General features: G+C 39.0%; 1 protein-coding gene across 6 annotated transcripts in view; it reads left to right on the top strand.

The window, feature by feature from the left end:
* LOC137236382 (phospholipase A2 inhibitor) overlaps positions 1-15,891 on the top strand; it is a 400,946-nt gene that overhangs the window by 19,220 nt on the left and 365,835 nt on the right. Inside the window, exon 1 of one of the 6 annotated variants that reach the window (XM_067758921.1) lies at positions 268-1,138. The exons of the other annotated variants lie outside the window; for them this stretch is intronic. The gene's annotated coding sequence lies outside the window, so the exon portion shown is untranslated. Of the gene's footprint in view, positions 1-267; positions 1,139-15,891 lie in introns of those variants that run through there. 6 annotated transcript variants of the gene reach the window in all.

The raw sequence follows: 15,891 nt of genomic DNA, 5'->3' as shown, positions 1-15,891 counted from the left end.
GACCGCTGAGCCCGCCTTGTTGGACAGGTGGTCGTACGACCAAGCTGAACTCAAAAACTTGTAAAGTAAGTATGGATGAGAAGTAAAAAGCGATTGCGTCGCTAGCCCGGGGGTCTACCAGCCCGGACAAAGAATTGACGGTAGCTCAATCAACAACATGGGCCAAAGAGAGCACTCTCCCGAGAGTAAAGAGGCAGCGATCAGTTAAACCTGAAAAGAGTTCTTTTAAGAGGCGGAGGGAAAACGCCCCCGCCCCAGAACCAGGAAGGAAGCTGAGGGTATGACAGGAACCATACCTCAAATTCTGCAAGGCGGAGCGAAGAGGGAAGTTCTAGAAAGCCATGTGCCCTAAAAGCTGTAGTGCAGGAAGAGGAAATAACAAATAAAAACGCAAATGCTAATAAGCTAAAGGGAGGTAATGACCAGACTTCCATTTGTTCGGTGATACTCAAAGGAGCTAATGATGAGACTCCGGTTTTCACCGAGAAGAAGATGAACAAAGTTGCGAGGCAGGCCTTAACTGTGGCACTACTAGATTGCAACAACCCCAATAGGCTGGTATCGATCAAAAGGCAGAGGAGTTGGAATCGGGCAAAAAGCCTAATAATGCTGCGAGTCTAGCAAAGCCGCTTCGAACAGAGGACCGAGAAAAGTACCTACAGACCCCCGAAAAAGCAAAAAAAAAAAATGTATTGCGCGAGTACAGTGGCGGAGAATTTGGAGAGAGAGACAAACAGCTCAATGGCGTTTGCGAGTTTTACAGGTAAATATTCAACACAGTAAAGTGGCATCGAGCGAGACCCTCTTGACACTTGGGGAGGGTTCGTTTGATGTGTTGCTGATACAGGAGCCATGGGTCTCATCTGGAGGAAGGGTTTCTGTACTCAGCGCTCGCAGATTCCGCGTTTATTGCACAAAGACGAACCGCAGGGTAAGAGCTGCAGTAATGGTTAAAAAACAGGGGGGAAAGAATTGTCCCTTATCCAAGCATCCTGCTACATGGCCCATAATGTGGAAGCCCAACCAGAAGAGTTCAAAAGGCTGGTGGAGCAAGAAGGGTGCAGAGGACGGCTTTTCACAGGTGCGGATGCGAATGCGCATCACAGCGTATGGGGAGGGGACGATATTAAAGGTAGAGGTGAGTCCCTTTTTTCTTATATACTACAGAATAGTCTACAGGTTGCTAACAGGTGTAGCGTTCTTACAAAAGTCGGGCCAACGTCCAAGCAATATGATTGATAGCACATTGAGTTCCGTGCATTATATATCGGGGTATAAAAAGAGAGTTCTTGACAGGACATTCTTCTCAGGCCATGAGTTATCAGCTTCAGTATAGAGGAGGGGGAAAATCTTCAGAAATGTGTATCAGAAAGAGGTTACCACTGTTGAGGAGTTGGGAGAGTGCAACAACTCTGAGAAGATTTAAAGGGAAAGTAACGCCACAATGATGCAGTAGGGAGTTGATCTTTCTTACAAAGCAAATAAAAGAGATTCTTAATTTGGCAGAAGTTGCGGCAAAAGAGGAGAAATTATCCCGGAAGAGTCCCAAATGATCCCGAAAAAGTCCCGATTTGCCCCGACGGGATCCCGGACGGATCCTGAAAACCATGCAGAAATTATCCCGGAAGAGTCCCAAAGTGATCCCGAAAAAGTCCCGAAATGACCCCATGCACAGTGTAACTTTTTTCACTTTTAGAATGCCAAAATTAATAACAGCCAAACCAATGGAGCAATTCATTTGAAATTTTGTAGTGTGGTTGCAAATACCTAAATCTGATTTGAGAAGAAAAATGAGCGTGACCGGCCCACTTTTTCTCCTTGCCCTCATATAAGGTGAAATTTCACATAATCATATTTTCTACTTTAAAAGCATTTTCCAGTGCCAATATAAATAAAAATTGTTTAGATTTCTTAACTTTAGCTTGGAGGCTTTTGATTAATATTTAAAAAATTTTATTTTCAAAGTCAAACACAACATATGTACTTACTTACTTAATTGGCGCTTAACCGTCTAAACGGTTATGGCCGTCCAACAAGGCGCGCCAGTCGCTCCTTCGCTCCGCCAACCGGCGCCAATTGGTTACACCAAGGGAGTTTAAATCGTTTTCCACCTGGTCCTTCCAACGGAGTGGGGGCCGCCCTCTACCTCTGCTTCCATAGGCGGGTTCCGATAGAAGCACTTTCTTGGCCGGAGCATCATCTTTCATTCGCATAACATGGCCTAGCCAGCGCAGCCGCTGCGTTTTAATTCGCTGAACTATGTTGATGTCTGCGTATAGCTCGTACAGCTCATCATTAAATCTTCTTCGGTACTCGCCATCGCCAACGCGTAGAGGTCCATAAATCTTTCGAAGAACTTTTCTCTCGAACACTCCCAAAGCCGCTTCATCTGCTGTTGTCATGGTCCATGCTTCTGCCCCATATAGCAGGACGGGTACGATAAGTGACTTGTAGAGTATGATTTTCGTTCGCCGAGAGAGGACTTTACTTTTCAATTGCCTACCTAGTCCAAAGTAGCATTTATTGGCAAGATTGATTCTTCGCTGGATTTCAGTGCTGATGTTGTTGCTAGTGTTGATGCTGGTTTCCAAATAAACGAAGTCTTTTACTATTTCGAAATTAGGGCTGCCAACAGTAGCGTGGTTGCCAAGGCCCATATGCGCTGACTCTTTGCTCGATGACAGCAGGTACTTCGTTTTGTCCTCATTCACCATCAAACCCATCTTTACCGCTTTTTTTTCCAGCTTGGAGTAAGCAGAACTAACAGCGCGGGTGTTTAGGCCAATGATATCAATGTCATCAGCATATGCCAGTAATTGCACGCTTTTATAGTATATTGTTCCAGTGCGGTTAAGTTCTGCAGCTAGTATAATTTTCTCCAGCATCAAATTAAAGAAATCGCACGATAGGGGGTCACCCTGTCTGAAACCTCGTTTAGTTTCGAACGGCTCGGAGAGGTCCTTCCCAATTCTGACTGAGCTGATGGTGTTGCTCAACGTCATTTTGCACAGCCGTATAAGTTTTGCGGGGAAACCAAATTCAGACATAGCGGCATATAGGCAGCTCCTTTTCGTGCTGTCGAAGGCGGCTTTAAAGTCGACGAAGAGGTGATGTGTGTCGATTCTCTTTTCACGGGTTTTTTCCAAGATTTGGCGCATTGTGAAAATCTGGTCGATGGTAGATTTACCAGGTCTAAAGCCGCACTGATAAGGTCCAATCAGCCGGTTCACGGTGGGCTTCAATCTTTCGCACAATACACTTGAAAGGACCTTATATGCGATATTAAGAAGGCTGATTCCACGATAGTTGGTGCATTTTGCAGTATCCCCCTTCTTGTGGACTGGGCAAAGAACACTTAGATTCCAACCGTCGGGCATGCTTTCGTCCGCCCATATTTTGCTAAGAAGCTGCTGCATGCGCCTTACCAACTCCTCGCCGCCGAACTTGAATAGCTCCGCAGGCAATCCATCAGCGCCCACGGCCTTGTTGTTTTTCAATCTGGTTATTGCTATTCTAACTTCGTCATAATCGGGCGGGGGGACATATATTCCATCGTCATCGATTGTAGGTATATATATTTGTAAAATCTGAATCGAAATACATACTTATAAATGAAAAGTGATATTTTAACTGGTATAAATTTAGTCGGAGTCAATATCGTCGACATGCTCTGGTTCAGATAATAAGCCAATAACTTAACTCGTTAGTGCTCGCCGCTTTGACCTAAGGGTTATCCAAATCCAAGTTACTACAAATTCTTTACTTTTTTGTGGTGGAAAGTTCACGATAGTTTTGTGCATCTTTGTTTCTGAACCCTTGAGCTTCTTCCGAAAGTTGACCAATAGGAAGAATAGCAGACACGAATATACTCTTTCCATGAAACATAATTTTATGTACGCTCACTGGCATATTGTACCAAGCATATTCCGATAAATATCACATAGTGATCAAAAGCTTCAGAATTTATTTGTAACCCACATCCTATGCATGAAAGTATTGTATGAAACCTTTTCAAAAGATTGATATTTATGCCGGTTATGTCTGATGTTATTTCAGGATCTCCAAAGAATCTTCTCGCAGTGTTGCCATCATTTGTGTTGCCGGTTTTTTGCTTTGGCATATCAATCAAAAGACCAACTTCTTCCCTGAATCAATTTTGGATATGTTCTTTCTTCTTTTTCATTTTTTCCTTATTTTCTTCGCCCCGCACACAACAGGCCTTCTATTCTATTCGATAAGCGATGTGTAGCATACATTCCATGCATCGTATCCAAGAATGTAAAGGGGAAATTCCGAAAGCAAGCATGCTTTTGTCAACATTTCGCTCTGACAGGGTTCGCATATTATTCATATTTTTTGGAGAAGTCCCACATATGTGGCATTTTTGCGATAATGTATATGCCGACAGAGCGTTGCAAACTTTGCCATCAATCATGCACAACACAAACGTTGATTTCACCAGTAAGTTTAGGTTATCTGTTTGAATTGTTGTAGGACGAAGACTGGAAATTTGGTCTTTGACAGATTGCATCTCCTTTGAAATGACATCTCGTGTTTCTTTTGTAAAAACAAATTTTATCGGCCGGCAGTATCTCGTGGAAGATGAAGCAGGATTACTCCAAACTATAACCTTTCGTTTGTCAACCATTGTATACATTTGAAGGAGTACTAGTGAAATGAAGAACATACTGGTGTCCGATTTGTTTTCTTCCGAAAATTGTTGTTTGTAACAGCTAACGTTTATCAATCTTTGCTTTTTAGCCAAACTTCAAAGAGTGCATTTCGTGAAATATCCATAACTAGTTGATGATATAGGAAAATTTGGTACAGTGCAGTTGGTTTTACTTCAATGCAGTCCGTCTTTGGTATGATTCATTTTTAGCTTGGTTCTCTATTTATATAGTTTTAGCCCAAGCGTTTTATTATATCACTTGTCATAGAATGAGAAACTGGGTTTTTACGGGAAAATAATACCTGCTAATGCTTACCAAAAATATACTTACCCATTTCTTTGTTTTAAAGATCTACCTAAGATCTCATACTCCGAGCGAGCTTTAGGTAGGCGTTTATGTGATGAATACATACATATGTATATTCCCGAATCACTCAATTGCTTAGAATTATCACCTATAATATACGACCCGCAGGTCGGCATGCATACATAAGATAAGTTGATGGGATAAGTGCACACCTCGTTAACTATGGGAAAACTCATTTGACAAACAATGAAGGCCATTCAGTGCACAAGTTTCCTTTTTCTGTGTTTTTACCATTTCAGGTATAACTGCCTCTTTTTGGGATCTAGTATTATAGACTTGAATTGAGGACATTCCATTGTTAGGTCACTGCGCTTCATACGTGAGCATAGAGACCTTAAGTTGGCGATTACAAAGAAAAACGCAAAATTTCGCAATGGTGTTTTTTTTATACTCAGTTGAGTAGAGCTCACAGAGTATATTAAGTTTGATTGGATAACGGTTGGTTGTACAGGTATAAAGGAATCGAGATAGATATAGACTTCCATATATCAAAATAATCAGGATCGAAAAAAAATTTGATTGAGCCATGTCCGTCCGTCCGTCCGTCCGTTAACACGATAACTTGAGTAAATTTTGAGGTAAATTGATGAAATTTGGTATGTAAGTTCCTGAGCACTCATCTCAGATCGCTATTTAAAATGAACGAAATCGGACCATAACCACACCCACTTTTTCGATATCGAAAATTTCGAAAAACCGAAAAAGTGCGATAATTCATTACCAAAGAAACTTGGTAGATGGGTTGACCTTATGGCACAGAATAGAAAACTAGTAAAATTTTGGACAATGGGCGTGGCACCGCCCACTTTAAAAGAAGGTAATTTAAAACTTTTGCGAGCTGTAATTTGGCAGTCGTTGAAGATATCATGATGAAATTTGGCAGGAACGTTACTCTTATTACTATATGTACGCTTAATAAAAATTAGCAAAATCGGAGAAGGATCAAGCCCACTTTTAAAAAAAAATTTTTTTTAAAGTAAAATTTTAACAAAAAATGTAATATCTTTACAGTATATAAGTAAATTATGTCAACATTCAACTCCAGTAATGATACGGTGCAGCAAAATACAAAAATAAAAGAAGATTTCAAAATGGGCGTGTCTCCGCCCTTTTTCGTTTAATTTGTCTAGGATACTTTTAATGCCATAAGTCGAACAAAAATTTACCAATCCTTTTGAAATTTGGTAGGGGCATAGATATTATGACGTTAACTGTTTTCTGTGAAAAAGAGCGAAATCGGTAGAAGCCACGTCCAGTTTTTATACACAGTCGTCCGTCTGTCCTTCCGCATGGCCGATAACATGATAACTTGAGCAAAAATCGACATATCTTTACTGAACTTAGTTCACGTACTTATCTGAACTCACTTTATCTTCGTATAAAAAATGAACGAAATCCGACTATGACCACGGCCACTTTTTCGATATCGATAATTACGAAAAATGAAAAAAATGCCATAATTCTATACCAAATACGAAAAGAGGGATGAAACATGGTAATTGGATTGGTTTATTAACGCGAAATATAACTTTAGAAAAAACTTTGTAAAATGGTTGTGACACCTACTATATTAAGTAGAAGAAAATGAAAAAGTTCTGCAGGGCGAAATAAAGAACCCTTGAAATCTTGGCAGGTATTACATATATAAATAAATTAGCGGTATCCAACAGATGATTTTTTGGGTCACCCTGGTCCACATTTTGGTCGATATCTGGAAAACGCCTTCACATATACAACTACCACTCCCTTTTAAAGCTCTCATTAATATCTTTAATTTGATACCCATATCGTACAAAGATATTCTAGAGTCACCCCTGGTCCACCTTTATGGCGATATTTCGAGACGGCGTCCACCTATAGAACTAAGGCCCACTCCCTTTTAAAATACTCATTAACACCTTTCGTTTGATACACATGTCATACAAACACATTCCAGGGTTTCCCTCGGTTCATTTTCCTACATGGTTATTTTCCCTTATGTTGTCACCATAGCTCTCAACTGAGTATGTAATGTTCGGGTACACCCGAACTTAACCTTCCTTATTTGTTTTTATTTGAAACTGTATGAAACTCTCTTTAATGTGTATTTATTCGTTCAATGGAGTTGGGGGGAATCAGGTAAGTTTTATTATATGGAAAACGAAAATTTTTTTTTGCTTACTTTTAGTGGCTGTCTAAAAAAAAAAAAATTAAAAATGCTTACGTGGCTGAAACTTTCCAAAGCTGTTACAAACCATCCAAGTATGTTAAATAAAATAGTTTGAAGTCAAAACAGTTATCGAAAAATCCACCACGTGGCCACAAAATTGGTAAAAAATTTTGGACTGTGAAATGATTTTTACACATTTTTCAATTATCCAAGTTTCATAATGCTTATCATGGTGATCGTGGGTTTTTTACTTTGCTAGGTATACATTTTCTTAACAGCTGGTTATTAATCTGTTGCATGTCAAAACATTTTTGAGATTGGAGAACATTATTTTTTGGACTTTTGTCATCCTAAAAGTGAAAAAAGTTACACTGTGCCACGGGATCCCGGACAGACCCCGAAGACCATCCTGAAAAGATCCCCGAAGGGTCTCGATATGACCCTGACGGGATTACCAATAAGTTGAAGCTAATTATAAAAGCATGTTAATAAGGCTGCAGGCGCGTTGAAGCGAATGAAGAGTTACAAACATACAGGTCGTGCTAATAAAAGCGTGCTAATAAAATCAATTAAAGGAGGGCGGATGGCGGGAGGAGAAGGACAGCACCACTCATAGTTTTTCCAAAATTGTTTAGATCTCGATATGTATGAACCAGATATTAAAAATTATTGATTTAGGAGAAAATTTACATTGAGTTATAACAATTTATAGATTTTGCACCCGAGGGGAGTGGAGGAGGGGGGGGGGGGGGGAATGGAGCGTGTCACTGCCCACTTTGCACACTTTGTAAGCCCTCGACTTATTTGACCAATTGAGTTTGTAATATTGGCAAAGGTCAGTATACGTAAAGTTATGATGTGTAAAAATTGTTAAAAAGTAATTATTCGAAGGGTCGTGGAAACCCCTCCCCCTTTCCATGTTCAAAAAATATTTCGCTAGTATACTATTGTCTCTGTCCCAAATTTCATCAAAATCCGTGTAGCCATCCTTGCGTGATTGAGTCACAAAAAGAAACGTCCGGACAAACATCCAAACTTTCTCATTTATAATACATGTGACCCGGTCTATGAAAAGGTGGCTTATGACTCAAAAAATAAATTGCGAGAAACAGCTGTTAAAGATAAACAATGCATTTCTTCAGTTTCTTAGTAGTAGTTATTTAGGTATAGGCCACCTTCTCATAGACTAGGTCACATATATTAGATTAGATTAGATTAGATATTAGATAAGTGCGGTATGGCAGTATACAATAGATCACATAATTAGTTTGCGAACAAATATAACTTAGTTAGAGGGGTATGTGTGCTTTTCCGTATTTAATCTTGTTTTGTGGCAGTATACAATAGATCACACAATTAGTTTGGAAACAAATATAACTTAATTAGTGGGGTATGTGTGCTTTTCCGTATTTAATCTTGTTTTATGGCTGTATACAATAGATCACACAATTAGTTTGGAAACAAATATAACTTAATTAGTGGGGTATGTGTGCTTTTCCGTATTTAATATTGTTTTATGGCAGTATACAATAGATCACACAATTAGTTTGGGAACAAATATAACTTAATTAGCGGGGTATGTGTGCTTTTCCGTATTTAATCTGGTTTTATGGCAATATACACACAAAATGATCCCGGACCGATCCCGAAAAACATCTAGAAACGATGCCGGAAGGTACCCCAAATGAAACTGAAATAGTCCCGAAATTACCCCGACGTGATCCCAGACGGATGCCGAAAAGCATCCAGAAATGATGACGGAAGGGACCGAAAATGACCCCGAAAAAGCCCTGTAATTATCCCGAAAACCATCAAGAATTTATCTCTCAAACGTGTGAAAATGATCCCGAAAATACCCGACGAGATGCTGGACGAATCCCGAAACCCATCCAGAAATGATGCCGAAAGTGTCCCCAAATGATCGCGAAATAGTCCCAAAATAACCCCGACAGGATCCCGGACGGATACCGAAAACTGTACAGAAATGATCTCGGAAGGGTCCCAAAAAAGCCCCAAAAAAGTCACGAAATGACCCCGGCGGGATCCCGGACGGATCCCGAAAACCATCCAAAAATGATCGCGGAAGCGTCTCGATATGACCCCAACGGGATTACGAATAACGTGGAGCTAATTATAAAAGCATGTTAATAAGGCAGCAGGCGCGTTGAAGCGAATTAAGAGTTACAAAAAAAAAAAAAATACAGTTAAAGCTAATAAAAGTTTGCTCATAAAAACATTTGAAGGAGGGCGGATGGCGGGAGATGATGGGGAGCACCACTAATTGTTTTTCCAAAATTATTTAGATCTCGATCTGTATGAGCCAGATACCAAAAATGCACCAGAGGGGGGAGATGGTTGATACGGAGGTTGTCACTGCTCACTTTATAAGCCTTCGACTTATTTGACTCTTTGACTTTGTAATATTGGTGAAGGTCAAGATACGTAGAGTTATAATGTGTAAAAATTATTAAAAAGTAATTGTTGGAATGGTCACGGGACCCCGGCCTTTCTATTTCTATTCGCTGTATGTCCGTCCAGCAGTTCCTGAGTGATTGATTCACAAAGAGAAACGTCTGGACAAACATCCAAACTTTCGCATTTATAATATTAAATAAGATTAAGATTAAGATAAGCTTAAGATGTATGCACGGTTCAAGGTTTTATATAGATGTTAGTCTAAAAGATTGTGTCTTCTGGTTACTTACAGGACAATTTCGGCATCATTCCGGAACCATTTCCGTACTCCCGAGATTATATAAAAACAGTTTGGAATATTTTTCAGGATGAAATCGGAACTATTTGGGCCAGTTTGAAACCGTGTATGGAATCTTTTCGGGACTACTTTTAGAATACCTCATGATTATTTCGGGATTCAGAATTTTTACAGATTAGATACCTACTGGCACCAATATAGAGTTCTGCTGTGGATCTTTAAACGCAAAATCAACAGCTCGAAGTGGGTTTCGTGAAAAAATGTTTGTGCTGACAAAAGAATGCTCCAGCCAAACAGCGAGACTGAGGAAAGTCGTATCCAAGGGAGATGCGACCCAGGCATTGATAAAACAGATAGTCGAGGAATGGTCACACAGTTATGAAGAGTCCATTAAGGCACTACTTAACGCACACCTCCCATCAGAATATGCTGTAACAACGTATACGCTCCTAATACGGAGCGAGAGGTACCAGGGTTGATGAGAAATACCAAAATTGAATAGGCAATGAAATCTTTTGCCAAGTTCAAATCACCGGGTCCAGATGCGATATTCTTCGAGAAATCTTCATACCGAAAGGGGGAAAATCAGTCATCTGTATCCGAAGGACTACATGCCCATTAATTGGACATCTATTTTGCTCAAAACCCTAGAGAGATTAAAAGATGTGTATATAAAATCAAATATGAATGAGGAGTTAATCTTTTCAGTACAATATACCTACACCAAAGGCATGTCAATCGATACTGCATTGTATAGGGGGTCATAAATATAGAGAAAGCCCTGGAACACCAGGAATATGCTCTAGGTGTCTTCTTGGAGCTTTCAACATGGACAGTCTCAACTCAATTAAATTTCCTCCCGCCTTTACGAAATGGATCGGCTCGAAGTTAGGCTGCAGAGTGATCACGTCGCAATGGGGTCTATGCGATGCAACAAAGTCTGTATACAAAGGAGCGCCACAAGGTGGGGTTTTAGGGGCCTCCACAGCATTGGTGACGTAGGTTATCAACCAATTGCTTAGGCGGTTCGACGGAGGACCAGTCAAACTGCACCTCAATCAGCTCTCTGATGGATCAGGCATTTCGGGATGTACAGGCCTGGGCATCTGGCGTCGAGTTAACCACCAACGCGGAAAAAATCGAGCTAGTATTGTTTACTAGAGAATATAAGGTCCCTAATTGAACCAAGCCACCGCTATTGTGTGATGGTAGCGTGCTCCGCCTACCACACCGAAAATCCCGGGTTTACGCCCCGGACAAAGCAATATCAAAATTTTAGAAACAAGTTTTTTCAATTAGAAGAAAATTTTTCTAAGCGGGGTCGTCCCTAGGTAGTGTTTGGCAAGCACTCCGAATGTATTTCTACCATGGAAAGCTCTCATTGAAAACTCATCTGTCTTGCAGATGCCGTTCGGAATCGGCATAAAACAAGTACGTCCCGCCCGCCAATTTGTAGGAAAAATTAACAGGAGAACGACGCAAATTGGAAGAGAAGCTCGGCCTTAAATCTCTTCGGAGGTTATCGGGCCTTTCATTTATTTTTTTATTTTATTTAATTGGACCAAGCCTAAGCTTGCAGGTGTAACCCTTCCAGAAAAATATAGCCCCAAATATCTAGGAGTCATCCTAAATAGTAAGTGTCTGTGAAAGAGGGAGCGAAGAAAACCTCCGCGACATTGTATGCATCCAAGAGGATGCTAGGATGCACGTGGGGCCTATCCCCAAACTCTCTTACGGCAATTGTCAAACCCATACTCTACTATGGGGTCCTTGTTTGGTGGGCAGCCACACAAAACGATACGAATACCAAAAAACTTGAGGGGCATGCATATTATCAATGATTAGCATAAATGGAGCCCTAAAAGCTATTCCGACAGTAGCATTACTTGCCATATTAGCCACTGCAACAAGACTTAAGGCCACGGGGCAGCTTGAGTGCAGGCCGTATTCCCATAGCACTATAGCCTCATCTAATATCGGGCAAACGGAATATATGGTCCCGTATAAGAAATATTAAATAAACTTATACAAATTTATATTCAAAATCAACCAAAAGTTCCTCAATCAAAAAAAAAAAAAAAAAAAAATTCCAAAAAGTCAGATTTTTAAAGCAGAAGGAAGACTGCTCACAGCAAGTCGCCAAGCGCAAGAAACTCGGTGCCCGCGCTTTCCTCGTTACCCCCTCTTCCGCAAATAACGAGTTTCAACAACACAAATGTTTGTGCATAAAGAGCCACTTACGCTCCTATTATATGAATTTGCAATGGGCACGTCATTTTAAAAAGTTTTATAAACCTTTTGTACTTTTCCCTCCATATTCATAATAATTAAAATAGCTTTTCGAAGCAATCGTTACTAATCACCTTACATTTTCGATTTCTACATTGAAAGATAGTTCTCAGCATGGCTTTTGTAGAGCCAAATCACACAACCAATTTGTTTGAATTTACAACTCACGTCTTTAATGGGTTTAGAAACAATCATCATACCGACGTTATATACACTGATTTCAGCAAAGCATTCGACAAAGTACGCCACTCATTACTTGTTTATAGACTCGAATTGCTTGGTTTTCAACCTGGCCTAACTCGCTCGATCTCCTCCTATCTTTGCGGTAGAACTCAACGAGTCATTTTTAAAAACATTTGTTCGAATGTCATCGATGTTCCCTCCGGTGTGCCTCAGGGCAGCCATCTCGGTCCTATTCTGTTGATAAACGATGTTTCCACAACTATAAAATATTCTAAAATTTTAATGTATGCCGACGACGTAAAACTTTTTAAGTCATACGCGTCGGTTGAAGCACGTTCTGTACTCCAGGCGGATTTAAATCGTTTAGTTACTTGGTGTAATGCGAATTTTATGCCTCTCAACATAGAAAAATGTAAATACATGTGTTTTTCATGTGGGAACATACAGCCAGCTTCCTACACAATTAATGGCCAAGCTCTGTTTTTGTCGACTTGGGAGTTACAATGAATTGCAAACTTAGTTTCAACCCTCATATTAATGCCACAGTCAATAAAGCGAGAGGAGTTTTAGCATTTGTGAAAAGATGCGCATAAGAGTTTAGTGATCCTTACGATACAAAAACCCTTTTTACATCATTGGTGAGGCCGATATTAGAATATGGATCGATAATTTGGAATCCGCGTTATCATGTTCATGTGGATAGACTAGAATCAATTCAAAAACAATTTTTACTTTTCGCCTTGAGAAATCTTCAATGGGACTATCCGTATAATCTTCCTCCTTACACGAATCGATTAAAACTAATAAATCTTCCTACCCTTGCAAGCCGTAGAGAAATGTTAGGTGTACTATTTATGGCCAGACTTTTAAGTGGATCGATTTCAAGCCCATTTCTTTTGAACGAAGTAAACTTGAATGTTCCATGCCGAATTTCAAGGCATTATAAACCTATAATTCTTAAACAATGCAGAAGCAATTTCCAACTACACGAACCCCGCTCTTTGCCATAAAAAAGACGGTTCTATCTTCTCTTAATAATCAAAAAAATTATATTTATACTTTTAATCTATTGTATTTTGTGAATCTATATTTCTCAGCTGATGAGTTTCTCTGTAGCTGAGCGGTTTTAGATCTCGGCGCTTAAGAATCCACTGCCTCTCAAAGACTCGGTAACAAACAAATTATAAATAATACATAAATTGGAATTAGGATACAAAAAAAAAAGACAAAACGAAAATATGTATGAATGAAAAAAAAAAAAACAGGATTAGCCTGGTTTCATCGGGCCACTTGAGGGCAGTGCGCTGAAAAAAAAAAGCTCTATAGCTAAAAATTTGTACGGTAATGTCAATTTAAAATGCTTTTTAAACCTGTTATATTTTTTATGAATATAGGGGTTTATCCATAAAAGGGTAACAATTTTTCACGGGAATTTCACAAAAAAATTTCATAGCTGTAACGGGCAGAGTGATTTAAATAATACGATTTAGTTTTTATAGCTTGAACTTAAATTTAGAAGTATTTTTAAACGGTTTTATTTAGCTTGAGTTGACAGGCTGGTTGGTTGGATGGCTGGTAGGCTGCTGGCACGAATTTTGTAATTGAAATTTAAGTAACTTCCCGATAAGCTATAAGGTTGAAACTTGGAATATAGTTCAGAACCTGATGACAATGCAATAATAAGAAAAAAATCGCCGCTAGGTGGCGCAAGGATCGAGATATTCGCAAAATTCGCATTTGTGGTCCGATTTGGCTCATATTTGGAACACAAAATACATGCAAGAATAGAAATCGACCTGTGAAAAAAATCGCCGCTAGGTGGCGCAGGTATCGATATATTCACAAAAATCGTATTTGTGGTCCGATTTGATTTGGTCCATATTTGGAACACATAATACATACATGAATAGAAAGCGACCTATGATGCCCGATTTGGATCATATTTGGAACAAATATTGCATACAGTCCAGTAGAAGTGACATGAAAATATTTTAGAGTTGGAGGAGGGACAAGCATACGTGGCGCAGAGTCGAGTAAAGTCTTTGGAAGGATTATGTATTGAGGACTTAGGTTGTTACAAATTGTCTAAATAGAATGAGAAATAATAGGCAATTAAATAAAGACTAAAAACTTGAAAATAAAATAATTAAAAAAAGTTTTTAAGTTAAACGGGTTTACTGAAAACAATACTTACATGAAATAATAAAAATACGAAAAGCTAGAAAATAATTAGGTAGGTCCTAGGTACTAGTCATCACACTCCTTATCAATCTAGGGCGTTGGTCAGACAATTAAATAAAAGCGTTGGAAGCGTCATATTTCTATTGATAGTCGTAAGTAAAACCAACTGAACCTTAATCAGGTTATGCTACGCCTCACATTTTTAGAAATTTTACGCGCCCAACGCTTTTATTTAATTGTCTGATCAACGCCCTAGATTGATAAGGAGTGTGATGGATGACTAGTCCCTAGGGCCTACGTAATTATTTTCTAGCTTTTCGTATTTTTATTATTTCATGTAAGTATTGTTTTCAATAAAACCGTTTAACTTAAACATTTTTTTTAAATTATTTTATTATTGTGTCAAATTCTTGAAATTTAGAAGGTAAAGTTTTTGCTTATTATCCATGTATAGAGATGGGAAAGGGGTAAATACCCAAATGGTAAATACCCGGTAAATTGGTTATATGTATGTATATGGTAAAAATGGGTAAATTCACAAATATTTACCCAAAAGAAGGGTAAAAATAATCTTTTGGAAATTATGGGCAACAAACACACAAATTCAATCCAAAATGTACCCAATTTGTCCTATATTGGATGGTAGTTATCCATTACGCTATCGGTTGAATTAGTTTTCATCTGTAATCCAACGTTTTTCAAAAATATTTAGCTAATAATGCATGCCGTTGCAAATATTTAAGTTTACCCAGTAAACATTTTAAGTCAAAAAAGAGTCGGAAAAATATCTAAATTGGAGCGTTTACAGCCGGTATGTGCTCATTTGGGAGGCCGAAACCAACGTATTTCCTTCTTGCAACGGTCGTCCTATATGAGCCTATTAACGTATATTATTTGAGCCTAAATAACAGTCCGACATAAGTCTTAAAAGGCGTTTAAATAGCTCACATTATACTCTACTGGAACTCTCCGGCGTCATTTTTAACTCTAATAAACTCTGATTATCTGACACCTATATGGCCTATTTATTAGGCATCGTCAGCGCTTATTGGGGTCATATATAGTTCGGAAAACCTTGACAGAGCGTGGCAGCTTTGCGGTCACATTAAAAATGTCGAGAAGCGTCCATGAACGGAAAAGCGTCGATGCTTATACAAAAAAAAGAATATCAAGGGTAAAAATAATGTACAAATGTAATTCATTTTGTATTAAAATGAAAAGTTCAAAATTTGTTCCAAACTCGCTGTGACGAATATAAATAGTTGATAAATGAAAATTTTTGCATGCTAGGTTAGGAGCTTTTAGGCCGTTAAATAAAAGGCAAAAATTAAATTTTC

This window comes from Eurosta solidaginis, chromosome 1 (assembly GCF_040869045.1).
Source record: "Eurosta solidaginis isolate ZX-2024a chromosome 1, ASM4086904v1, whole genome shotgun sequence".
NCBI classification, from domain to species: domain Eukaryota; kingdom Metazoa; phylum Arthropoda; class Insecta; order Diptera; family Tephritidae; genus Eurosta; species Eurosta solidaginis.
The sequence above is the reverse complement of the archived record's forward strand: the minus strand, read 5'-3'. Positions and strand labels throughout refer to the sequence as shown.